Source organism: Rattus norvegicus, chromosome X (assembly GCF_036323735.1).
Source record: "Rattus norvegicus strain BN/NHsdMcwi chromosome X, GRCr8, whole genome shotgun sequence".
Taxonomy (NCBI): Eukaryota; Metazoa; Chordata; class Mammalia; order Rodentia; family Muridae; genus Rattus; species Rattus norvegicus.
Window position 1 is genome coordinate 151,318,556 of NC_086039.1, and position 25,920 is coordinate 151,344,475.

The 25,920-nt window shown below is 38.7% G+C and overlaps 1 pseudogene; it reads right to left on the reverse strand.

Moving 5' to 3' along the window:
- Nucleotides 1-1,138: 1,138 nt before the first annotated feature.
- On the reverse strand, nucleotides 1,139-25,602 carry Tor1aip2-ps1 (torsin 1A interacting protein 2, pseudogene 1; annotated as a pseudogene).
- Nucleotides 25,603-25,920: the final 318 nt, after the last annotated feature.

Here is a 25,920-nt window from a genome sequence, read left to right on the forward strand (position 1 = left end):
ACAAAGGTAAATGCTAGCAACAAACCGTTGAAATGAGAGCAGGGTCCCCCTTGGAGGAGTTAGAGAAAGGATTGAAGAAAATGAAGGTCCAACAGTATGAACAAATCATAGCTCCCAGGGACTAAACCACCATCCAACAACTTCACATGGACAGATCCATGGCTCCAGCTGCATATGTAGGAGAGGAGGGCCTTGTTGGGCACCAATGCAAGGAGAAGGCCTTGGTCCTGCCAAGGCTGTGCCCCCCCCCCAGTGTAGGGAAATGTAAGGGTGGGGAGGTGGTAAGGGGTAGTGGTGGGGGAGGGGGAACACCCTTATAAAAATGGGGGATGGAATAGGGGACTTATGGATAGGAAACTTGGAAAGGGAATAACATTTGCATTGTAAATAAAAAATACCCCCCCAAGAGAAAACAGTAGAAATATGCTACTGATTACTTCATGGACTTTTTCTTCTTAATGCTTTTAGTTATGCGATACAATATAAAAACTGTATTGGTGTGTGTGTGTGTGTGTGTGTATGTGCGTTCATATTATAATTATGCATCCATTAATCGCCGCGGTGTACTCTAGTTTCCTATACATCATAATACTGCAAACTAAGTTTCCTTTTTTAATGTATTAAAACTTATTAGAATAATCTAGAATCCAGCTATAAGAAACATGTTCTCATAATAGGCACTGACAGAGAAACATTTAATGGGGCATACAACATGGGGCTTCCCCTCTAGAACCACATTATCTTGTCAATACTTAAGCTGTGGCAATTTTCAGGAGGGACCAGCAAGTTCTATATCATTTATAGGTTAGTCTGGTTCTAGGTAAATACTCTGGCTGCAATTTCAACTAAATTTATGCTAAAATATGATTGACCACAGAAGCAGACCCAACAATTAAAGCAATTGACAACGTAGTGACAGCAGACTGTGTCAGCCTTAGAAAAGGGGAGCCTTGGTTTTAACTTAGCAGAAGAGCACTTAGTAGACCAGCATGCACAAGGTACCCAGATCCAATCCCCAGCACCTTAAAAAAATAATAAAGGAAAAGAGAAGAAAAACAAAAAACAATTAATTCTTCTCCTTCCCTAGGCTATGAATGCAAAGCCCTTAAGAGTCTCCATGATTCTGCTACAGAAGTCATTAGCTTTTGCCCAGTCTCTGGTTTATGTTTTTGTCTGTTCTGCTCAAGATTAATTGTAATGCAGGATTAATCCCAGATACCCTGGAGTCATGTATTGTTTTTCTAACCAATAGATGACCCAGAAGAAACAGATGGCAAGTTTTCTCAAAGGTTCACCTGGTGAAATTTTGAGGTTCACACTCAAGTCGGAAAGACCAAGGCAGACCAAGGCTTCTATTAGCAGGATTATCAGGGTAACATTCAGGGCAATAATCAGCCCTGTTAATAAAGTCTAAGAACCCTCTGTAATATTCTTTTTCAACAAGTTCAGTTTGGTACAACCAGTGCCCTAGTTCTAAACTAGAGAACCACCTCTGTCCTCAATCAGGGCAATGCAAATTATCAGAGAACAACTGGGCTTAGAAAGACAACACAAAGCAATGTAACAACAAAAAGCAACAATAATATGGAGAGGAAAAGCAATAAGCAACAATTAGTCCCATTTCTTTTAGCAACTTGTCAGTTCAACAACACTGGAGTGTTGAACCTGGCTTGCACCTTAGTACTGTTCTTCAAGATCTTCTAGTTTTTCACTCAGTTGCACCTCAGTCTCTGTACTCAGGGGCCAGTCCAGTCTAGGACACTGCCAGTCGCGAACTAGCAGCACAGATCACAGAATAGCTCCTTCAAAGGAAAGCCAGGCCTCTAGTGCAAACCAGTTGCTTTTTCCTGTCTAATATCAGCTAGAGGCAGAATCACACAAAGGCTCTGCTCTACTGGTAAATTGCTTGGTGAAACAGAGGCACTGCTGGATCCAGTGAGCCTTCAGTTGGTTTCAGGAAGTCTCGCCAATAACCCTTCACAGTGATATAGTAGGGTCAGGAAGACCTGGTGGAGTATATTCAGTGAAGTCAGTCTTGAAAGGACCTTGATTTGGACCCAGTTACAGAGAAGTCACTGGTGTTGAGTTTGCGGGATGGTCTGGGGATGCATTACATCTTGATTTCTGTTTGTGCCATAGGAGAGATTTGGCGGGGTGGGTAGGGATCCCTTGTCAAAGACAATTTCCAGCAAGATTTTAAAACATGGGACAGTCAGGATCAGCGGTGCCAGTGCTCCTTCTGTTCCACAGCGCTGGTCTGCAACCCATAGCCACCATGACAAAATGCAAACTAAGTTTCTAATGAGATAAAATTTCATGTTCAATATATTGCCTATTTATGCAAACACTATACTGAGTATTGGTGACTATGAGCATTGGCATTAGAAGTAAAAAAAAATGGTGCAAACATTTGGAAAAGAATTATACATATATTTATAAACTCAACTACACATTTACTTAAGACCTACCAATTTCATTCTTAGGCATTTATTGGAAAGGCATAAAAGCAGGTGTCCAGAGAATATCTAATGTGAACATATTTATCTATAGAGACCTTACATAAAGTAGTTTCAAATCATTGACTACCAACAGGCATGATTACTCAAATTGAAGTGCATTTGTACCATGAAAATATTACTGTAGATTATGCACGGTTATTAAAATATTCAAACAGGTAAAGGGAATATATATATATATATATATATATATATATATATATATATATATATATATATATATATATATCTGGAAGAATCCTGCCCCAGACTACTCTTTGATACCTGTGTCCAGAGGGCTCCAGGCGGGTTCCTCTTGGGTCAGGAATGTGAGCAGAAGTGATGGTACCCACTGAGTTCTCAGGATTGTCTGCACTTCTGAGAGTTACCCCGCAATGGATTTGGGTACAGAGAGCTGTGGTACAAGGTTATCTCTGGGAACAGGTGGAAACCTGAAGCATCCAGTCACAGACTGCTGACTGCTCCTGGGTTCATGTTTCCTGAGGGCTCTAGATGGGTCCCTACAGGCAGAAATGGTAGTCTTACCAGTGCTCTCAGGTGTGTAAAAGTTAATTTCTACTGGAAGATATAGATGATAAATTATAACTGAAATAATTTACCTAAAAATAACTAATCGTGAGGAGAAATTATAATGATGGAAACAAAATGTAGGAAGAGATTGAACATACCAAGATATCTAATGTAATATATCTCTAAATAGGCATTGTAAGCAGAGTTTTTTTTTTCAGAAGAACTTGAATTAGGTACATAGAGACTAGGAGAAAGGACAAGAAAAGCAAAGGAATAAATTACTGTTGATGCACTGAAAAGTAAAAACAAAGGATGTGTTTGATAACGGAAATTTTTTTAAATTTTTTTATTAGATATATTTATTTACTTACATTTCAAATGTTATTCTGTTTCCAGATTTCCTGTTCATAAGCCCCCATCCCCTCCCCCTCCCCCATTTTGGTATTCTCCCCATCCATCCCCCTTACTACCCCCCATATTCCCCTGGACTGGGAGTCCAACCCTGGCGGGACCAAGGGCTTCCCCTTTCACTGGTGCCCCAACAAGGCTATTCTCTGTTACATATGCAGTTGGAGCCCTGGGTAAGTCCATGTGTAGTCTTTCCCTAGTGGTTTAGAGACTGGAAGCTCTGGTTGGTTGGCATTGTTATTCTTATGGGGTTGCAAGCTCCTTCAGCTCTTTCAATCCTTCCTCTAATTTCCCCCAAGGGGGTGCTGTTCTCAGTTCAGTGGTTTGCTGCTAGAGATTGCAGGGCTGGAGAGATGGCTCAGACATTAAAAGCTAGGCTCACAACCAAAAATATAAGGATGACATTTTCTAGTTCTATCCATTTATCCGCAAAACTCAGAATGTCCACATTCTTAATAGTTGAATAGTATTCCATTGTGTAAATGAACCACATTTTCTGTATTCATTCTTCTGTCCTGGGACATATGAATTGATTCCAGCTTCCGGCAGTCACAAATAAGGCTGCTATGAACAGAGCAAAGCATGTGCCCCTATGGAATGGTGGGACAAATTTTAGGTATATTCCCAAGAGAGGTATAGCTGGGTTTTTAGGAAGGTCTATTTCAAATTTTCTGAGGAACCTCCAAATTGATTTCCAGAGTGTTTGTACCAGTCTGCAATCCTACTAGCAATAGACGAGTGTTCCTCTTTCTCCACATCCTTGCCAGGATCTGCTGTCACCTGAGTTTTTGATCTTAGTCACTCTGACTGATGTGAGGTGAAATCTCAGGGTTGTTTTGATTTGCATTTCTGTGATAACTAAGGACTTTGAACATTTCTTTATGTGCTTCTGACCACTCGAGATTCCTTTATTATGAATTCTCAGTTTAGTTCTACAGTACATTTTTTGATTGGGTTGTTTGGTTTTATTTGTGGTAACCTTCTTGAGTTCTTTATTTTATTTTATTTTATTTTTTCCTCCCTCTTTATTAAATTGGGTATTTTTTATTTACACTTCAATTGTTATTCCCTTTCCCGGTTTCCAGGCCAACATCCCCCTAATCCTTCCCCCTCCCTTTCTACATGGGTGTTCCCCTCCCAATCTTCCACCCATTACCACCCTCCCCCCAACAATCACATTAACTGTGGGTTCAGTCTTGGCAGGACAAAGGACTTCCCCTTCCACTGGTGCTCTTAACTAGGCCATTCATTGCTACGTATGCAGTTGGAGCCCAGGGTCAGTCCATGTATAGTCTTTGGGTAGTGGCTTAGTCCCTGGAAGCTCTGGTTGCTTGGCATTGTTGTACTTTTGGGGTCTCGAGCACCTTCAAGCACTTCCAGTTCTTTCTCTGATTCCTTCAACAGGGATCCCATTCTCAGCTCAGTGGTTTGCTGCTGGTATTCACCTATGTATTTGCCATATTCTGACTGTGTCTCTCAGGAGAGATCTACATCCGGTTCTTGTCAGCCTGCACTTATTTGCTTCATCCACCTTATCTAGTTTGGTGGCTGTATATGTATGGGCCACATGGGGGCAGGCTCTGAATGGGCGTTTCTTCAGCCTCTGTTCTAAACTTTGCCTCCCTATTCCCTCCCAAGGGTATTCTTGTTCCCCTTTTAAAGAGGGAGTGAAGCATTCCCATTTTAGTTATCCTTCTTGACTTTCATGTGTTCTGTGCATTTAGGGTAATTAGAGCATTTGGGCTAGTATACACTTATCAATGAGTGTATACCATGTATATTTTTCTGTGATTGGGTTAGCTCACTCAGGATGATATTTTGGAGTTCCATTCATTTGCTTATGAATTTCATAAAGTCATTGTTTTTGATAGCTGAGTAGTATTCCACTGTGTAGACCTACCACATTTTCTGTATCCATTCCTCTGGTGAAGGGCATCTGGGTTATTTCCAGCTTCTGGCTACTATAAATAAGGCTGCTATGAACATGGTGGGGCATGTCTCTTTGTTGGATGTGGGGGCAACATTTAGATATATGGTCAAGAGTGTTATAGCTGGGTCCTCAGGTAGTTCAATGTCCAATTTTCTGAGGAACCTCCAGACTGATTTCCAGAATGGTTGTACCAGTCTGCAATGCCACCAACAGTGGAGGAGTGTTCCTCTTTCTGCACATCCTCACCAACATCTGCTGTCACCTGAGTTTTTGATCTTAGCCATTCTCACTGGTGTGAGGTAGAATCTCAGAGTTGTTTTGATTTGCATTCCCCTTATGACTAAAGATGTTGAACATTTCTTTAGGGGCTTCTCAGCCATTCAGTATTCCTCAGCTGTGAATTCTTTGTTTAGTTCTAAACCACATTTTTAATAGGGTTATTTGTCTCCCTGCAGTCTAACTTCGTGAGTTCTTTGTATATGTTGGATATAAGCCCTCTATCAATTGTAGGATTGGTAAAGATCTTTTCCCAATCTGTTGGTTGCCATTTTGTCCTAACTACAGTGTCCTTTGCCTTACAGAAGCTTTGCAGTTTTATGAGATCCCATTTGTCGATTCTTGATCTTAGGGCATAAGCCATTGGTATTTGTTCAGGAAATTTTATCCAGTGCCCATGTGTTCAAGATTTTTCCAGACTTTTTCCTCTATTAGTTTGAGTTTATCTGGTTTGATGTGGAGGTCCTTGATCCACTTGGACTTAAGCTTTGTACAGGGTGACAAGCATGGATTGATCTGCATTCTTCTACATGCTGACCTCCAGTTGACCCAGCACCATTTGCTGAAAATGCTATCTTTTTTCCATTGGATGGTTTTGGCTCCTTTGTCAAAAATCAAATGACCATAGGTGTGTGAGTTCATTTCTGGGTCTTCAATTCTATTCCATTGGTCTATCTGTCTGTCTCTGTACCAATACCATGCAGTTTTTATCACTATTGCTCTGTAATACTGCTTGAGTTCAGGGATAGTGATTTCCCCCAGAAGTCCTTTTATTGTTGAGGATAGTTTTAGCTATCCTGGGTTTTTTGTTATTCCAGATGAATTTGCAAATTGTTCTAACTCTTTGAAGAATTGGATTGGTATTTTGATGGGGATTGCATTGAATCCGTAGATCGCTTTTGGTAAAATGGCCATTTTTACTATATTAATCCTGCCAATCCATGAGCAAGGTAGATCTTTCCATCTTCTGAGATCTTCTTCAATTTCTTCCTTCAGAGGCTTCAAGTTCTTATACAGATCTTTCACTTGCTTGGATTAAGTCTCACCGAGGTATTTTTTATTAGTTGGGACTATTATGAAGGGTGTCATTTCCCTAATTTCTCTCTTGGCTTGTTTCTCATTTGTGTAGAGGAAGGCTACTGATTTATTTGAGTTAATTTTATACCCAGCTACTTTGCTGAAGGTGTTTATCAGGTTTAGTAGTTTTCTGGTGGAACTTTTGGGATCACTTAAATATACTATTATATAATCTGCAAATAGTGATATTTTGACTTTTTCTTTTCCAATCTGTATACCTTTGATCTCCTTTTGTTGTGTCATTGCTCTGACCAGGACTTCGAGATCTTTATTGAATAAGTAGGGAGAGAGTGGGCAGCCTTGTCTAGTCCCTGATTCTAGTGGGATTGTTTCGTGTTTCTCTCCATTTAGTTTAATATTAGCTACTGATTTGCTGTATATGGCTTTTACTATGGTTGGTATGGGCCTTGAATTCCTGTTCTTTCTAGGACTTTTATCACGAAGGGGTATTGAATTTTGTCAAATGCTTTCTCAGCATCTAATGAAATGATCATGTGGTTTTTATCTTTCAGTTTGTTTATATAGTGAATTACATTGATGGTTTTCCATATATTAAACCATCCCTGGATCCCTGGAATGAAGTCTACTTGATCTTGATGGATGATTGTTTTGATGTGCTCTTGGATTCGGTTTGCAAGAATTTTATTGAGTATCTTTGCATCAATATTCATAGGGGAAATTTGTCTAAAGTTCTGTTTTTTTATGGGGCTTTATGTGGTTTAGGTATAAGAATAATTGTGGCTTCATAAAAGGAAATTGGTAGCACTCCATCTCTTTCATTTGTGTGGAAGAGTTTCGATAGTATTGGTATGAGGTCTTCTATGAAGGTCTGATAGAATTCTGCTTTGAACCCATCTGGACTTGGGCTCCTTTTGGTTGGAAGCCTTTTAATGACTGCTTCTATATCTTTAGGAGTTATGGGGTTGTTTAAATGGCTTATTTGTTCCTGATTTAACTTCGGTACCTGGTATCTGTCTAGGAAATTGTCCATTTCCTCCAGATTTTCAACTTTTGTTTAATTTAGGCTGTTGTATTAGAATCTGATGATATTTTGAATTTTCTTTGTCTCTTTTGTTATGTCTCCCTTTTCATTCCTGATTTTTTTTTAATTTGGACACACTCTCTGTGTCCTCTCGTTAGTCTGGCTAAGGCTTTATCTATCTTGTTGATTTTCTCAAAGAACCAGCTTTTTGTTCTGTTGATTCTTTGTATAGTCCTTTTTTTTTCTACTTCGTTGATTTCAGCTCTGAGTTTGATTATTTCCTACCTTCTACTCCTCTTGTGTGTATTTGCTTCTTTTTGTTCTAGAGCTTTTAGGTGTGCTGTCAAGCTGCTGACATATGCTCTTTCCTGTTTCTTTCTGCAGGCACTCAGCGCTATGAGTTTTCCTCTTAGCACAGCTTTCATTGTGTCCCATAAGTTTGGGTATGTTGTGCCTTCATTTTCCTTAAATTCTAAAAAGTCTTTAATTTCTTTCTTTATTTCTTTCTTGACCAGGTTATCATTGAGTAGAGCTTTGTTCAACTTCCATGTATATGTGGGCATACTTTCCTTATTGTTATTGAAGACCAGCTTTAGCCTGTGGTGGTCTGATAGAACGCATGGGATTATTTCTATCTTTCTTTATATGTTGAGACCTGTTTTATGACCGATTATATGGTCAATTTTGGAGACGTACCATGAGGTGGTGAGAAGAAGGTATATCCTTTTGTTTTAGGATAGAAGGTTCTAAAAATATCTGTTAAATCCATTTGGTTCATGACTTCTGTTAGTCTGTCTATGTCTCTGTTTAATTTCTGTTTCCATGATCTGTCCATTGATGAGAGTGGCATGTTGAAATCTCCCACTATTTTTGTGTGAGGTGCAATGGGTGCTTTGAGCTTTAGTAAGGTTTCTTTTACGTATGTAGGTGCCCTTGTATTTAGAGCATAGATATTTAGGATTGAGAGTTCATCTTGGTGGATTTTTTCTTTGATGAATATGAAGTGTCCTTCCTTATCTTTTTTGATGACTTTTGGTTGAAAATTGATTTTATTCAATTTTAGAATGGCTACTCCAGCTTGCTTCTTCAGACCATTTGCTTGGAAATTTGTTTTCCAGTCTTTTACTCTGAGGTAGTTGTCTGTCTTTTTCTCTGAGGTATGTTTTCTGTAGGCAGCAAAATGTTGTGTCCTCATTGCCTATCCAGTTCGTTAATCTGTGTCTTTTTATGGAGGAATTGAGTCTATTGATGTTGAGAGATATTAAGGAAAAGTGACTGTTGCTTCCTGTTATATTCGTGTTTGGATGTGAGATTATGTTTGTGTGCTTGTCTTCTCTTTGTTTTGTTTTTGAAACAATTAGTTTCTTGCTTTTTCTATGGTGTAGCTTGCCTCCTTGTGTTGGGCGTTACCATTTATTATCCTTTGTATGGCTGGATTTGTAGAAAGATATTGTGTAAATTTGGTTTTGTCATGGAATATCTTGGTTTCTCCATCTATGTTAATTGAGAGTTTTGCTGGATACAGTAACCTGGGCTGGCATTTGTGTTCTCTTATGGTCTGTATGACATCTGTCCAGGATCTTCTGGCTTTCATAGTCTCTGGTGAGAAGTCTGTTTTCATTCTGATATGTCTGCCTTTATATATTACATGACCTTTTCCCCTTACTGCTTTTAATATTCTTTCTTTGTTTTGTGCATTTGGTGTTTTGACTATTATGTGATGGGAGGAGTCTCTTTTCTCATCCAGCCTATTTGGAGTTCTGTAGGCCTCTTGTATGTTTATGGACATCTCTTTTTTTAGGTCAGGGGAGTTTTCTTCTATGATTTTGTTGAAGATATTTACTGGTCCTTTGAGTTGGGAGTCTTCAATCTCTTCTATGCCCATTATCCTTAGGTTTGATCTTCTCATTGTGTCTTGGATTTCCTGTGTGTTTTGGGCCGGTATCTTTTTTTTCTTTTACATTATCTTTGACAGTTGTGTCGATGATTTCTGCGGAATCTTCTGCTCCTGATATTCTCTCTTCTATCTTTTGTATTCTGTTGGTGATTCTTCTGTCTATGGCCCCTTGTCTCTTCCTTTGGCTTTCTATATCCAGGGTTGTCTCCCTTTGTGCTTTCTTCAATGCTTCTATTTCCATTTTTAATTCTTTCACCTGTTTGATTGTGTTTTCCTGTAATTCTTTCAGGGATTTTTGTATTTTCTCTTTGTAGGCTTCTGCTTGTTTATTTGTGTTTTCCTGTATTTCTCTAAGGGAGTTCTTTATGTCTTTCTTGAAGTCCTCCATCATGATGATAAAATGTGATTTTAAATCTAGATCTTACTTTTCTGGTGTGTTTGGATATTCAGTGTTTGCTTTGGTGGCAGAATTGGGCTCCGATGATGCCATGTAGTTTTGGTTTCTGTTGCTTGTGTTCCTGCACTTGCCTCTTGCCATCACATTGTCTCTTGTGTTACCTTGTTCTGCTATTTCTGACAGTGGTTAGATGGTCCTATCAGCCTGTGTGTCAGGTGTGCTGTAGACCTGATTTCCTGTTCTCTTTCAGTCAGTTGTGGGCACAGAATGTTCTGCTTTCAGGCGTGTAGTTGTTCCTGTGTACTGGTCTTCAGGTGTCCCTATGGGCGTGTGTCCTGAGTCTACCAGGCAGGTCACTTGGAGCAGAAAAGTTGGTCTTACCTCTGGTCTCAGGCCTGGAGTCACTCCTCAGAGCCCAGTGTCAGCTCTCAATGAGGGCAGCAACCAGAAGTGCCTGCCCCACCTTCTCTCAGGACCCTGTGCACAGGGGGCCCAGATGGCACTAGGTATTTTCCTCTAAAGTCAGAAATGTGGGAAGAGAGTAGTTTCCTCTGGTTTCCCAGGCATGTCTGTCCCTCTGAAAGTGTAGCTCTCCCTCCCATGGGATTTGGGTGCAGGGAGCTGTTTGACCTGGTGCCTTCAGATCTGGACAGTGCCTGGACTACAGGGTTCAGTGCCCCTATTTTCCTGTTCCCAGAGGCCCTATACAGTTTCCTCTTGGGCCAGGGATGAGGGCAAGGGAGGGCAGTACTGGCGGTCTCTTCTGCCCTGCAGTCTCAGGAGTGCCCACCTGTCTGGGAGCTGAGCTCTCTCTCCCATGGTGTTTGGGAGCAGGCAGCTGTGGGCTGGGATCAGCGAGGTTCAGGCCCCAGTTAGAAACTGGAAGTGCCCAGTCCCTTGAGTTCTTTATATATTTTGGATATTAGTCCTTAATCAGATGTGGGGTTAGTGAAGATTTTTTTCCCAATCTGTAGCAGGCTGATTTGTCTTATTGACTATGTCCTTTGCCTTATAGAAGCTCCCCAGTTTCATGAGGCCCCATGTATCAATTTTTTATCTTACAGCATGTGACATTGGGGTTCTGTTTAGGAAATTTCCCCATGTGCCAACGAGTTCAATCTCTTTCCCACTTTCTCTTCTATTAGTTTCAGTGTATTTGGTTTTATGTTGAGTTCTTTGATCCACTTGGACTTGAGCTTTGTGCATGGTAACAAATATGGGTCTTTATTGAATATGCTTACTTTTTTTTCACTGTGTATTTTTGGTTTCTTTGTCAAGTGTGCTTAAGTGTGTGACTTTATTTCAGGGTCTTCAATTCTATTCCACTGATCAACCTGTCTGTCTTTGTACCAATACCATACATTTTTTATCGCTATTGCGCTGTAGTAGAGCTTAAGATCAGTGATGGTGATTCCCCCAACCATTGTTTTATTGTTAAGAATTGCTGTTGCTATTCTGATTTTTTTGCCTTTCATGATTAATTTGGGAATTGCTCTTTCCATGTCTTTGAAGAATTTTTTGGTATTTTGATGATGATTTCATTGAATCTGTAGATTGACTTTGGTAGGATGACCTTTTTTGCTCTGTTAATTTTGCCAATCCACGAGCATTGGAGATCTCTCCATTTTCTGAGATCTTAGATTTCTTTCTTGAGAGGCTTGAAGTTCTTATCATAAAGACCTTTCACATGTTTCATTAGAGTGACTCCAAGATATTTTATAATATCTGTGGCTATTGTGAAGGGAATTGTTTCCCTCATTTCTTTCTCAGCCTGTTTATCATTTGTATATAGGAATGCTACAGACTTATTTGAGTTAATTTTATATCTGGCCACATTGTTGAAGTTGTTTATCAGCTGGAGAAGTTCTCTGGTTGAATTTTGGATCACTTATGTATGCTATCATATCATCTGCAAATAGTGATACCTTTAATTCTACTTTGCCAATTTTTATTCCCTTGATCTCTTTTTGTTGTCTTATTGTTCTAGTTAGCACTTTGAGTACTATGTTGAATAGATATGGGAAGACCATATATCCTTGTTTTGTCCCCGATTTTAGTGGGATTGCTTCAAGTATCTCTCCATTTAATTTGATATTGGCTGTCAGTTTGCAGTAAATTGCTTTTACTTTGTATAGATATGGCCTTGAATTCCTGATCTCTCCAATACTTTTAACATGATGGGGAGTTGTATTTTGTCAAGTGCTTTTTCTGCACATAAGGAAATGATTGTGTGATGTTTTTTCTTTGAGTTTGTGTATATGGTGGATTACGTTAGTGGGTTTCATATATTGAACTTGCCTTGCATCCTTGGGATGAAGTCTACTGGATTGTGGTGAATGATAATTTTGATGTGTTCTTGGATTTGGTTTGTGAAAATTTTATTGAGTAGTTTTGCATTGATAATCATAAGTGATATTGGTCTGAAGTTCTCTATTTTTGGTAGGGTCCTTCTGTGGTTTAGGTATCGGAGTAATTGTGGATTCATAGAATGAATTAGGTAGTGTTTCTTCTGTTTCTATTTTATGGAATATTTTAAGGAATATTGGTATCAGGTCTTCTTGGAAGGTCTGGTAGAATTCTGAACTAAATCTATCTGGCCATGGGCTTGGTTTTGTTGGGAACTTTTTAATGACTTCTGTTTCCTTATGAGATATGGGCCTGCTTAGAAAGTTTACCTGCTCTTGATTTAAATTTGGTATATGGTATCCATCTAGAAAATCATCCATTTCATCTAGATTTTCAAGTTTTGTTGAGCATAGGCTTTGCTAGTAGGATCTTATGATTTTTTGAATTTACGCTATTTCTGTTGTTATGTCTCCCTTTTCATTTCTGATTTTGTTAATTTGGATACTGCCTGTGGGCCCTTAGTTAGTTTGGCGACGGGTTTATCTAGCTTTTTGATTCTTTCAATGAACCAACTTTGGTTTTGCTGACTTTGTATTGTTCTCTTTGTTTCTATTTGGTTGATTTCAGCCCAGAGATTGACTATTTCCTTCTTTCTACTCTTTGGTGAGTTTGTTTCTTTTTGTTCTAGAGATCTCAGGTATGCTGCTAAGTTGCCAGTGTAAGGTCTCTCCAATTTCTTTATCAGTGCCCTTAGTGCTATGAATTTTCTTCTTACCACTGCTTTCATTATGTCCCATAAGTTTGGGTATGATGTGCCAATATTTTCATTAAATTCCTGGAAGTCTTTAATTTCTTTATTTCATCCTTGACCAAATTGTCATTGAGTAGAGTATTATTCAGTTTCCACATGTATGTAGGTTTTCTGCTGCTTTTTTCTGTTTCTGTTGCTTGTTGTTGTCTTATTGAAGACAAACTTTAGGCTATGGTCATCTGATAGGGTGCATGGGATTATTTCAACCTCTTGTATAAGTTGAGGTTTGTTTTGTGACCAATTATATGGTCGGTTTTGAAGAACATACTATGAAGTGCTGAAAAAAATGTTTATTATTTTGTTTTCAGGTGAAATGTTCTATAGATATCTGTTAAATCCGTTTGGTTCATAACCTCTATTAGTTTCACTATGTCTCTGTTTAGTTTCTGTTTCAGTGACCTGTCCATTGGTGAGAGTAGGGTATTGAAGTCTCCTACTATTATTGTGTGGGGTTCAATATATTTTGAGCTTTACTAAAGTTTATTTTATGAATGTGGGTGCCATTGCATTTGGGCATAGATGTTTAGAATTGAAAGTTTCTCTTGGTGAATTTTCCCTTGGATGAGTATGAAGTGTCCATCCTCATTAAGTTTGATAACTTTTGGTTGAAAGTCTATTTTATTGGATATTAAGATGACAACTACAGCTTGTTTCTTGGAACTATTTGCTTGATAGACTTTTTTCCATCCTTTTACTCTGAGATAGTTTTTTTTTTTTTTTTTTTTTTGTGAATGACGAGTGTTTCATGTATGCAGCAAAATGCTGGATCTTATTTGCATATCCAGTCTTTTAGCTTATGTCTTTTTATAGTAGAGTTGAGTCCATTAATATTGAGAGATATTAAAGACAGATGACTATTGGTTCCTATAACATTTCCTTTTGTAGGTAACTTTATGTGCTTGTGGTTTTCTCCTTTTTGACTTTGTTATGAGATGCTTAATATCTTGTCTTTTCTTTGGTATCTTCTTTGTATTGAAATTTTCCTTCTAGAATCCTTTATAGGGCTGGATTTTTTGATAGATAGATTCTTATAAGCCCAGTATCCATATTCCCTGGGAATCTTCTAGAAGTAATAATTTTTAGTCTCTAATCAAAATATTAAAATAAACCTTGAGTGTTGGTATCAGCAGCCTGTAGCTTAACAAATTTTCCTAGTGCTTTGGATGCACATTTATGGCTGAAAATGCATGCTTTAACTGACATGTATGAGTCTTTTCTATATCTTTGGTCTGCCTTGTCTCATTAGGATTATAGTTACTTCTTGTGTACATAAATCTAACTATCTACCTAATCATTAATCTCTGCAGGTTAATCGTTGTCATAACTTTCACACTTCTTTAAATATTTATATGTCTCAGATACAGCAAATAATGTTTATCTCACAGCTTGATTCTGGTTAATAGTAATGTTTAATTGATGGTTTATTTTAGAAAATGTTCTGAAGAAAGTTGTAGGCTCTGTGTGAAAGAATGCTGTTATTAGTTACTTAACTCCACTAAGGGTACTATTTAAGATATTACCAAGAACTCTTTCATCCCTTCCAGAAACTTCATTGGATATACTAAATTCCTGTGGGTAATTCGAGCCCCGAAATCTCAATGTAATTCTCATAAATACACATGAACATTGTCAACCTTTCACTTTGACTGTAATATCTTTTCTAAGCATTGATCAAAATTAATTTTTATATAGAGTTTAATTGGTCAGAAATACTTGTAGAAAGTAAAAAAAAGAGTATAAATTCAAAAGCCATAAGATTAAATTAAGCATAAATATTAAAATATAGAAGAATCTTCTAAAAAATTTATTTTTGTGCTTCAACTAAAGTCATTTTAGAGTTCAGCACTATGGTAAGATAATTGCTATTAGATTGTATTTTACTTTATTGTATATTCCAGACAAGCACTACAAATGTGGGAAAATATCAAAAGGACTTCAAAATAATATATGACATTTTTTTCATTCAAAAATATTTAATTAGCACTAATTATACTGTTAGGGCTTATAAATTACAAATGGATCATACATACATGCACATACATACACACATACATACCTACATACATACAAGCATAAATATGTTCTTATTCTAACTAACAACTCTATAAGAAATAAGAAGTCAGTGCTGTAATGATATACTTTGTTAAGGCCTCTAATAAGGGTAAAGTCTGTCACAAGTGAGTTAGCCATAGTACTTTATATGTGCAATCATAATGAAAAAAAATAGAAACTTGTGGCTTTCAAGAAAACAAAAGCTGATTTCTAAGGAAAATGACTTTATAGAGATAAAAGGATAAGAAAAGGAAAGAGGAGGAATTCAGAGAAGCTACCATATGTGAAGAGTTAAAAGAAGACAAAACCAAAATAGTATTCTTATTAATTAATTGGAATGAAAGACAAAAATAATGAAGAGAGTTGAAGAAATTCACTGTCACACTACTAAGGTAAAAGGTTAGCTAACAACTAACTGAGGTCAAGAGAAAGTTCATTTGAGGATTAGCCACTTTGAGTTAATTTGGGTTTTGATTTGCCATCATTTTTTTCTGCACAAATGTTCAAAGTTATCCTGGAACACATCAGCTCACATCACTCCATTTGGAAACAAGTTTTATAAATATCGATGGAGATAAATTATGTTGTCTTGGGCAATTTTGTCCTTCAGGATGAAGTCTTTCTGGCAAGTCTATAGGGCCATTTGTTTCTCGGAAGCCTTGTGGTTATCTGTCTTTTGTTGATTTTCTACTTATGTTCAGGGAAGATTTTCATTTCTCACTCAATTCTGATTGGTATTACTTGATATTTTTTTTAGTAGAAGTGAAGGGACCAAAATTTTGCCCTATGCTTTCAAGTGCCTCAACATGCAACTCTATCTTATTCAAGTATTCCCTTCAGATTAATTCTGATACATGCTGTGATTACATTGAGTCACAGATAAAAGAAAACCAAAAGACACCAAAGAAAAACAGTGTGATGCTGCTTTTCTGTATGCCAGTCTGAAGGTAAGACTCCAGAATAACTCCTGCAGCTCTAGTAATTCTTTAATAGTTAGAACACTCTTCCTTTTCTGTGTCCTATAAGCAGTGCCTTCCATCCTCATGTTCAACAGGAATACTCCCTTAGGAACCTCATTTCCTGTGAACAATTCTTTTTTATGTAGACAGTAAAAATAAATGAGATATGGAGGAACAAAGCCCTGTGTGTCATCAGAATTAAATACCTCTGACAATTTTGTTTAGGATCACTACTCATGACTTTCTGGTATTATTTTAATAAGTTTTTAAAGCATTTCCTACAATGTGCATTCCTTTCACCCCCCAACTTTTCCTATATCCATCCTACTTTCCTAACCACCCAAAATAATATTAATCTTTTCTGTTGTCTGCTTGCTTGTTTTTTGTAACGTAACAAGACCAAATTAGGCTGCCTATATATTCTTGGATGTGTGATTTCTCACTAGACTATGATTGACTTACTAGATTCTATACTTAGAGAAAAACTGAACCTCCTTCTCCTAGTAGAGCTACTAATAGCTCCAAGGCTAGGGGTTAGGATTTTGTGCCCATCTCTCATCTTCCCATCTTTGGACTGGATAGAGATGGTTAAAGCATTTAATATTACAGCTCATGAGGCAGAGGTAGATGAATCACTGTGATTTTGAAGCCAGCTTGGTCTACAGAGCAAGTTCCAGGGCTACATAGAGATACCCTTTCTAAAAATCAAAAATTCACATTGGATGCAATAGCATGTACAAAATCTCTACATACTAAGCCAGTACAGATTCCACTACCAATGACTTTTAAAAGTATTTTATTAAATTATAAGTGCACCATGAGATCCTGTACTGCAAATGAAAATAAAAATATATATTTCTATTGACCATGTTATTATACAAGTTAGTGGTATTTTTTTCCTTTTTTTCTTTATTAACTTCAGTATTCTCTTTCCTGGTTAAACACCAATGGCTTATGCTCTAAGATCAAGAATTGACAAATGGGATCTCATAAAACTGCAAAGCTTCTGTAAGGCAAAGGACACTGTGGTTAGGACAAAACGGCAACCAACAGACTGAGAAAAGTTAGTGGTATCTTAACTTATCCTGCAATTATCCAAAATAAAGTAGTGTCTTTATATGAAATAAGAAGAGACTACGTCAACTGTACTTGGTATAAGAAGATAAAATAAGACTAAGCACAAACTCTATCAAGGATGGGTAATGCCACCAAGTAGGAGGAAAAGAATCGCAAGAGCTGGCAAAACACTCAGAGTCAGTCCCCCTTTCCCACTGTTAGGAGTTCCACAAAAACACCAAGCTAATGAGCATAGAATGTCTGTATAGAAGGGTCCATGCAGACTCTGTGATTGCCTCTTAAGTCTCTTTGAGTTCCTCTGAGCCTTGCTTAATATTTATGGGCATATTTTCCTGATGTTCTTGAGTCCTCTGGATCCTTGATTTCTTCTGCCTTTTCTTCTGTGGGGTTCTCCAGGCTCCAAGTGGAGAGATACAAGGCCTGTTCTTTTCTGAAGGGAAACAGAAGGGTGGATTGGGTATGTGAGGAGACATAGTTAGGGTAGGGACTGGGAACAATAGAGGGAGGGTAAAATTTGGTAGGGATATACTGAAAACAAAACAAAAAGAACCTTATCAAAAAAACCCAACAAAATAGCAAAAACAACAACAAAAGTTTCAAGAACAGAATATGTATTGGATAACCTATTATAGATTTTTTTCTAACCTTAGCTTTGGCCTGAAGGGAGCCTGAAGGAAACCTTCCTAGATCTATACTGAAAACTTTGTTGGTCTTTCTATTTCCCAGGATGTAAATGTTCCTCCAGAATCTCCAAATTTTTCAGTTCCTCCATTGTGCTGTGATATTATCAGCACTGCATTTCCAAATCATTTTCTTGTTAGGGCATTTTTTTCTTTTCAAATAATGTTTTATATAATTGATATTAAAATATATTGCAATATATTATACAATTATACATGCATAAATATATATGATTTTGACTGGGTACAAAGATTTGATATATAAACATTGAATGTTTTAAATAATAATTTTAATAATATTTATTTGCTTAATAATGTAATTAATTATTATTTAATAGTAATATTTAATAATAAATGATTATTTGAGATAACACTCAAAGTTTCTTTGGTGTTCTCTCTTTCTAAAATTCACTTTAAGTTTATGTATATGTGTATTTTGCCTGCATATGTATTGGTATAACATATGTTTGCCTGATGCCCACATGGATAAAAAAAGGGAATCAGATTCCTTGGAACTAATGTTACAAACAATTATGAGCCCCCACATGGGTGCTGGAATTGAATCCTCATCCTCTTTAATAGGACCAACATTTTTAATCACTGAGTTACCTCTCTAGCCACACATTCAATGTTTTCTGTTTGTGTTTTGCAACCTTCATTCATGAAAGAGTTAAATTGCTTTTCATATTCACTTTGCTTTTGTAAACCTATATCTGAAAAAATAGTGTACTCTGCCATTTGTCAGCATATTAAATAAAGAGGAAAATATTAAAAGAAACTTGTGTCTGCACTCGAATTTGAGCTGACATCTACAGTCTGGAAAGTAAGACTTAAGAGGGCTAATATCCAATATATACAAAGAACTCAAGAAGTTAGACATCAGAGAGCCAAGTAACCCTATTAAAATGGGGTACAGAACAAAACAAAGAATTCTCAGTTGAGGAATATCGAATGGCTGAAAAGTAACTTAAAAAAGTGTTTAATATCCTTAGTCATCAGGGAAATGAAAATCAGAACAACCCTGAGATTCTACCTCACACCTGTCAGAATGGCTAAGATCAAAAACTCAGGTGACTGCACATGCTGGTGAGGATGTGGAGAAAGAGGAACATTCCTACATTGTTGGTGGGATTGTAGACTGGTACAATCATTTTGGAAATCAGTCTGGAGGTTCCTCAGAAAATTGGACATTGCACTACCTGAGGACTCAGCTATACCTCTCTTGATCATATACCCAAAAGATGCCCCAACATCCAACAAAGAGACATACTCCACTATGTTCATAGCAGCCTCATTTATAATAGCCAGAAGTTTGAAAGAACCCAGATGCCCTTCAACAGAGGAATGGATACAGAAAATATGGCACATCTACACAATGGAGTACTACTCGGCTGTGACAAACAATGACATCATTAAATTCGTAGGCAAATGGAACTAGAAAATATCATCCTGAGTGAGGTAACCCAATCCCAAAAATCACACATGGTATGCAATCACTGATAAGTGGATATCAGCACAAAAGCTGGAATTGCCCAAGACACAATCCACAGACCACATGAAGTTCAAGAAGAAGGACATCCAAAGTGCAAATGCTGCAGTCCTTCTTAAAAGGGGAAACACAAATATTCATAGGAGGGTATATGGAGACAAAGTTTGGAGCAGAGACTGAAAGGATGGTCATTTAGAGCCTGCCACACCTGAGGATCCAGCCCATATATATACAGCCACCAAAACTGGATAATATTGATGAAGCCAAGGAGTGCATGCTGACAGGAGCCTGATGTCACTGTCTCCTGAGAGGCAAAGCCAGAGTGTGACAGAGGCAAATGCTAGCAGCAAACCATTAACTGAGAATGGGACCACCATTGAAGGAATTAGAGAAAGGATTGAAGAAACTGAAGGGGCTTGGGACCCCATAAGAACAACAGTACCAACCAATCAGAGCTCCTAGGGACTAAGCCACTACCCAAAGACTACACATGGACAGACCCATGGCTCCAGCTGCATATGTAGCAGAAGATGGCCTTTTTGGGCAGCAATGGGAGGAGAAACTGTTGGTCCTGCCAAGACTGGATGCCCCTCCCAGTGTAGCAAATGTCAGGATGGAGAGGTGAGAAGGGGGGTTGGTTGGGGAGGGGGAAGCCCCTCATAGAGGAAGGGAAGAGGGATATGATAGGGGGCCTATAGACCAGGGAAACCAGGAAAGGGAATAACATTTGAAATGTAAACAAAAAATATCCAATTAAAAAAAATAAAAGAAATCCTTGAGGGCTAATTAGAGGAAAGTTGGTTATGTGCATTCCTTAGGAATAACAATTTAAGAAAGTATGTAAAGATGACTTCAAAGTGCATTTCCAAACTGTGGCAAGAAAATGAAAGAAAATTAAATATCGTAAGCAATTGATATAGCATACTGAGTGATTTTTGAAGCATAACCTTCTAAATTGACCCTTGAATTTTTTTTGTTTTGATCAGTTGGAAAGAAATGAAGATAGATGAAATGAAATAGTATGACACAATTTCTCAAGCAAAAGAAATCATTTTGCAGAGTCTATATACTTCATACTGACTGTAAAGGAGGTGCCAAATTTAATATTTCAGCAGCTGTTTACCTCCTTTCTCTGAAAAGTCAAAAGTAAATAGATCCATGAGAGATTTTTTTGTGAATAACAGAAAAATATTTGCTAACAGAAAATGATTACAAGTGCCAATTGTTTTTGATCATTTCATAGCTTGTTCACTCATAGTTCCTTTCCTCTGCACCATTCCTTGCTTTGCATCTCTTTCCCCATCAATATCCATTTACTTTAAGAATTATACTGGTTCTGCATGCATTGTTCCTTTGTATTCTTTTAATATGCTGATATCTTTTAAAACTAGTTTCATATTACATGTAATAGAATATAAACTGACCTTACTTTAAACATTGTTTGAGAAAACCAGGTTTAGAAGTATGTGCCTATATTTATGGCACTTGAGAAGCTATGGTAAGGAGATTGTAATCAGCTTGAGACTATCCTGAGGTATATGATAAAATCCTATCTCAAAAACTACCAAACATTTAAATACTACCAGTCTCTGCCTTTCGAATAAGAGAACAAATAAAGTATTTTTGATGCTCTAAAACAACACCAAAAAGCAAGGAATTTATAATACTACATATAAGGTAAACTTGTCCACTATGTTCTTAGTACCTAACAATGTTAGCCACAATACTTATGCATGTGTACATACTTGCGCAAACTTAAGTACAGATGACCAAAACTACAGTGGTTTAATCTATTTTTAAATTTTATTGTCTTATCAAGACATGCCAGGTAAACATTAATATTAACAATGCCAGGTTAATTCAAAACAGTTGTGTACATATTCATGCTTGGTCTCATAACCAGTGTCCAGATATAATATGGCCACGAGTATCTTGTAGAAATACCTCTACAAGGCATAAAAGAGAACGGAAGAAATCTGGGTATGGAGTAGGTTTACCTCTAGGTTTACCACAGGTTCCCATATCCCATGCCCAGGCAGGCCTATTCAGACTACTTCTTCCTACTACTAAGGAAATGTCTAGGCTCTCACCAGGTTATGCCCTTCTTGCATCTACTCACAGTTTGTTTAGCACTGGCTCCACCAAAGCACTCCATACTAAGACTTCCAACATCCCCCTCCAGGTCTAGCTTGGTAAGTAACACCACCACCAAAAGCTTGTTTTTCTGAAACCTGCCAGATCTACCCTTGGAACTACAGACACTGTTCTGCTTAGTCTTGTCACTTGAGCCTTAATGCATCCAATCTCTAGTCTTTGGCAGGTAACCATATGCTTTACCCCCGCCTATGCCCACCACTTCTCTTGTACAGCTTCCACTAATACCTGTGCCACCAGCATATATAGGCCCACAAGATCCTTTGTACAGCCTCCACTGTCCACCCATAGCAAGACTTCCCATATTCTCCAAGCTTTTGTTTATTAAGTATTTTTACCACTGGATATTTACTTGTTTTCTGCAACCCACCAGATCTAGCTCAGGTCCTACAGCCAGTGTTATGACCTATTTTGGTCACCTTTACCTTGTAGCAGCAGGCCTCTAGGTTTCCAAAGGTTCCCAAACTCAGTGCCCTGCACTACTCCCAACACTTCTTGCCATCAGTCAAACTGTAGTGTACCAGTACCCACCAAAGCTGCATCTATAAACAGGATCCTTTGTGCTGATTCCTCTTCATACACAGATCACCTTACCCTTCCAGGGTGTAGTCTGTTGATTACTCCCACTCCTAGTACTTACTTTTCCCAACACTATCACATCTAGCTTGCATCCTACAGCCAGGCCTTATTCTACCATCTCACTTTGCACCCCAATCAATGTCTATGCTTCCACAAGTACCCAGCATACTTGCATCCCACAAGTAGGACCCTTTGGACCATTTCTAACTTCTTCTTCCTTACACAGACTTTCCGTATCATCTCCTAAGGTCTTCACTGTTTAGTACTCTAACCACCAATACTTGTTTTCTTCTAAACCACTGAAGGCAGCCTGTGGTTTGGACTAGTCTGGCCATATTTGCCTTTGTAGCAGGGAACTTCTAGACTTCTATGTAATCCCACATTTGGTACCCAAGGTAGTCCCATAACCTCTTGGGCCCATTCAACAGCTCTGCTTCTGCCACAACCCTCTACAAGTTTATCCATGCACACAGATTTTTTCACAGCCACCATTATTCTAATACAGACACAGACTTTCCACATTCTCCTCCAGGGTCTAGGCTGAAAAGTAACATGCCAAACTTTTTTGTCCTTTATGACCATAAGCTATCAGATCAGGCTTGGGTACCAAAGCCATCAACCCAGCCTCATTTGGCCACCCACAGCAGACAATCTTGAAACTTCAGCAGAGTCTTACTCGATATACACCAGCATAGTTCCCCACCACCATATAAGAATATGGACCTTATCTAATTGCTTGGCTTTTACCAGAACTCAACCTACCAGTTTACATATACAAGATACTTTTTCCTTCTCCATCACCCTACTCCATAACCAGACATCTTTCATTCTCTTTTATGCCATAGTCTGCTGAGCACACTATCAGATACTAGTTTCTTCTGAAACCCTACAAATCCAGTGCCCATCATACAGTCAGTGCCATTGCCTAACCTGGCAACCCTCAGCTTATCTTCTTTCACATTTTTCCTGGTGAGTATCACCCAACAAAAAAGCACATTTTCCAACAACCTGATAGATCTAGCTCAGAGACCTACAGCCAGTGCACCCATGTATTATGACCACCTGAGCTATGAAATAGCCAATATCTAGGTTTCTACAAGGTCCCGCATCCAGATTTCCAAGCTCTTACCAAGACTAGCCCTACCTCCATTCAGCTACAGGAACTTTTACAATGCTTCCTTCACACTACTCTACTCCTATATTTTCTCTGTCCTTCTCCATGATCTAACCTTGTAAGTATCATACATACACTGATGCTTGTTTTCCACCAATTAGCCATATCTATCCCTGGCCCACAGCCAGTACTGCAGCCTACTCTGGTGACCCAAATGTTGCAGCAACCAACTTCAAGACTTCTGTATAGTCCTATATCCAGTGCTCCAAGCCTAATCCTATCACCTCCTGCTACACTTTAGCTTAGACCACCATAAGGGCCCTCCCTGTCTGTGCCCATCTACAGGACCCTTTGCTTTGCCACCACCCCATTCCATACCAAACTTCCTACATACACTTCTAGGGTACAGCCTGTTGTGTAGAATAAACCCCAGATACTGGTTTTATTTTTCTTAGTATGTCTAGCCTGGGTCTCATAGCCCAGACTAGCTTCTGCACCTTACTGCTGCCTACCTATAAGCTTCTACAGACTCCATATATAGTACCCTGCTGTGTTCTCACCACCAACTCCAGTGCATCTTTCAATTATTAGATTTGTACCAGGATGAGCCTTACCTGCCTTTACACACAGCATGCTTTGCTCCAATTTTATTATTCAACCACATACCCAGACTTTCCAAGTCTATAGATCTAGGCATGGTTAAGTATAACACTACCCAATTCTTCTTTTTCCACATTCCACACAGCCAGTGACCAAGGCTAATCCTACCATCTGCACCTTGGAGCATCTGACCATAGCACATCAAGTACCCAGCCTAGTCGCAATAACTCTCCTGACATCTCAGCCAACAACCAGGATCCTACCAGGACCTGCCTATAAGCATCTATGCATAGGAGTTTTTGTGCCAATTTCCTCACCTCATTTCATTCTCAGAGTTCCCACATTCTCCTTCCTCTACCCATGAATACTCAGCACCATCAGATGTCTATTTTACTGCAACCTGGGAATCTAGCTTAGGATCTACAACCAGTACTTCCACATATTCTTCTTCCTTCTGCACTACAGAGGATCACTAGGCTTCCACTGGACTTCCTTCCCCACCTGTTTCCATTCACACCATACTCATGCCCCTTCTACCACCTTAGCCCATATCCAGAATTCAAAAGTTATCCTCTAGGATTTAGCCTTATAAGTATCCCCAATCCCAATTTTTGTTTTTCCCCAAGTAGCCCTGGTCCTACAGCCAGTGTACCTGAAGATTTTGGCTACTACTTTTGCGAGGTATAAGCTATAGTCTTCCATACAGGCTCAATTCTGATGTTCCAACCTAGGCACAGTAGATCCTCATGGAATTCAACCAACTTCTGTTTCCTCCGGGAGCTACCCTTATGCCATCCATCCAAAGGACACTTTGGGCTATCTACATCACCCTACCTCATAATAGACCTCCCTCATGCCCTACCAGAGCCAAGCCTTGTGACTCCCCTTTCACCCAATATTTTTCCCCATCTAGGCCAGTTCTAGTCTGGTTCACAGGGCCAGCAGCCATACTTAGTCTGGCCACATAGAATTTGAAGTAGTTGACTTTTAAGATTTTGAAGACCCAATACTCCATGCCCTTCCTAGTTCCAACACTGTCTTCTGCACCTCAGTCAACTTCTAGACTTCTAGTCCACACCTTACCTAATTCTACTTAGAGGAATTGTATTAGTCAGGGTTCTCCAGAGTCACATATCTTATGGATAGTCTCTACATTAAGGGAATTTCTTGTGATGACTTACAATCTGTAGTTCAACTAACCCAACAATGTGCAGCTATGGATGGGAAGTTCAGGAATCTGTAGTTACTCAGCCCCATGAGGCTAGTTGTTTTAGCTGGTCTTCTGTAGAAGTAGGTTCCAACAGATGTAATGGAAAGTAAATGCAAGCATGTGAGAAGAGTGAATCTCCCTTCTTTCATTATCCTTATGTAGTACTACAGCAGAAGGTGTGTCCCAGATAAAAGGTATATACTGCCACACCTAGATCTGGGGCTTGTTTGTGCCAGGCTGACCTTGGACTCAGAGATCTCCTTGCCTCAGTCTCCTGTGATTAAAGGCATGTACTACTTTGTCTGGCCTAAGCTTTTCATGGTCACTATTCCTCACGATCTCCATGACAAGATCCAGGTTAGAAACTTGTGTCTGTCAGCATCAAGATCCAGATCCCAGGTAGGTGATCCCTCCAATTCTGGATTGCAGTTCATTCCAGAGAGAGTCAAGTTGACCAACCAGTAATAGCCACTACAGGTATATTTCTTCTGTCCTCACCACTGCCCTTTATACCCAAACTTCCAACTTCCTCCTCCATGGTCTAACTTGGTCTGTAACACCATATAATTTGATATTTTTTCTGTAATGCACAAGATTAGGCTCAAGTTTGCCAGAAAGAATTCTGGCATCTTATACCTTGGAGAAGTATCTTGAAGCAATTGTCTTCTGGCTTCTGCAGAGCTCCATGTCCTTTGTCCTGGCTTAGTCCCACCACTTCTTCTGACATATCAGTCAACTAATAGGCTTCTTACAGAATTATTGCTACCTGCATCTACCCATGGTAAACTTTTCACCACTTCCTCAATTCCAGTCCACATTGAGACATTCCACATCTTCTTCGTGGGTTTAGTGTGTT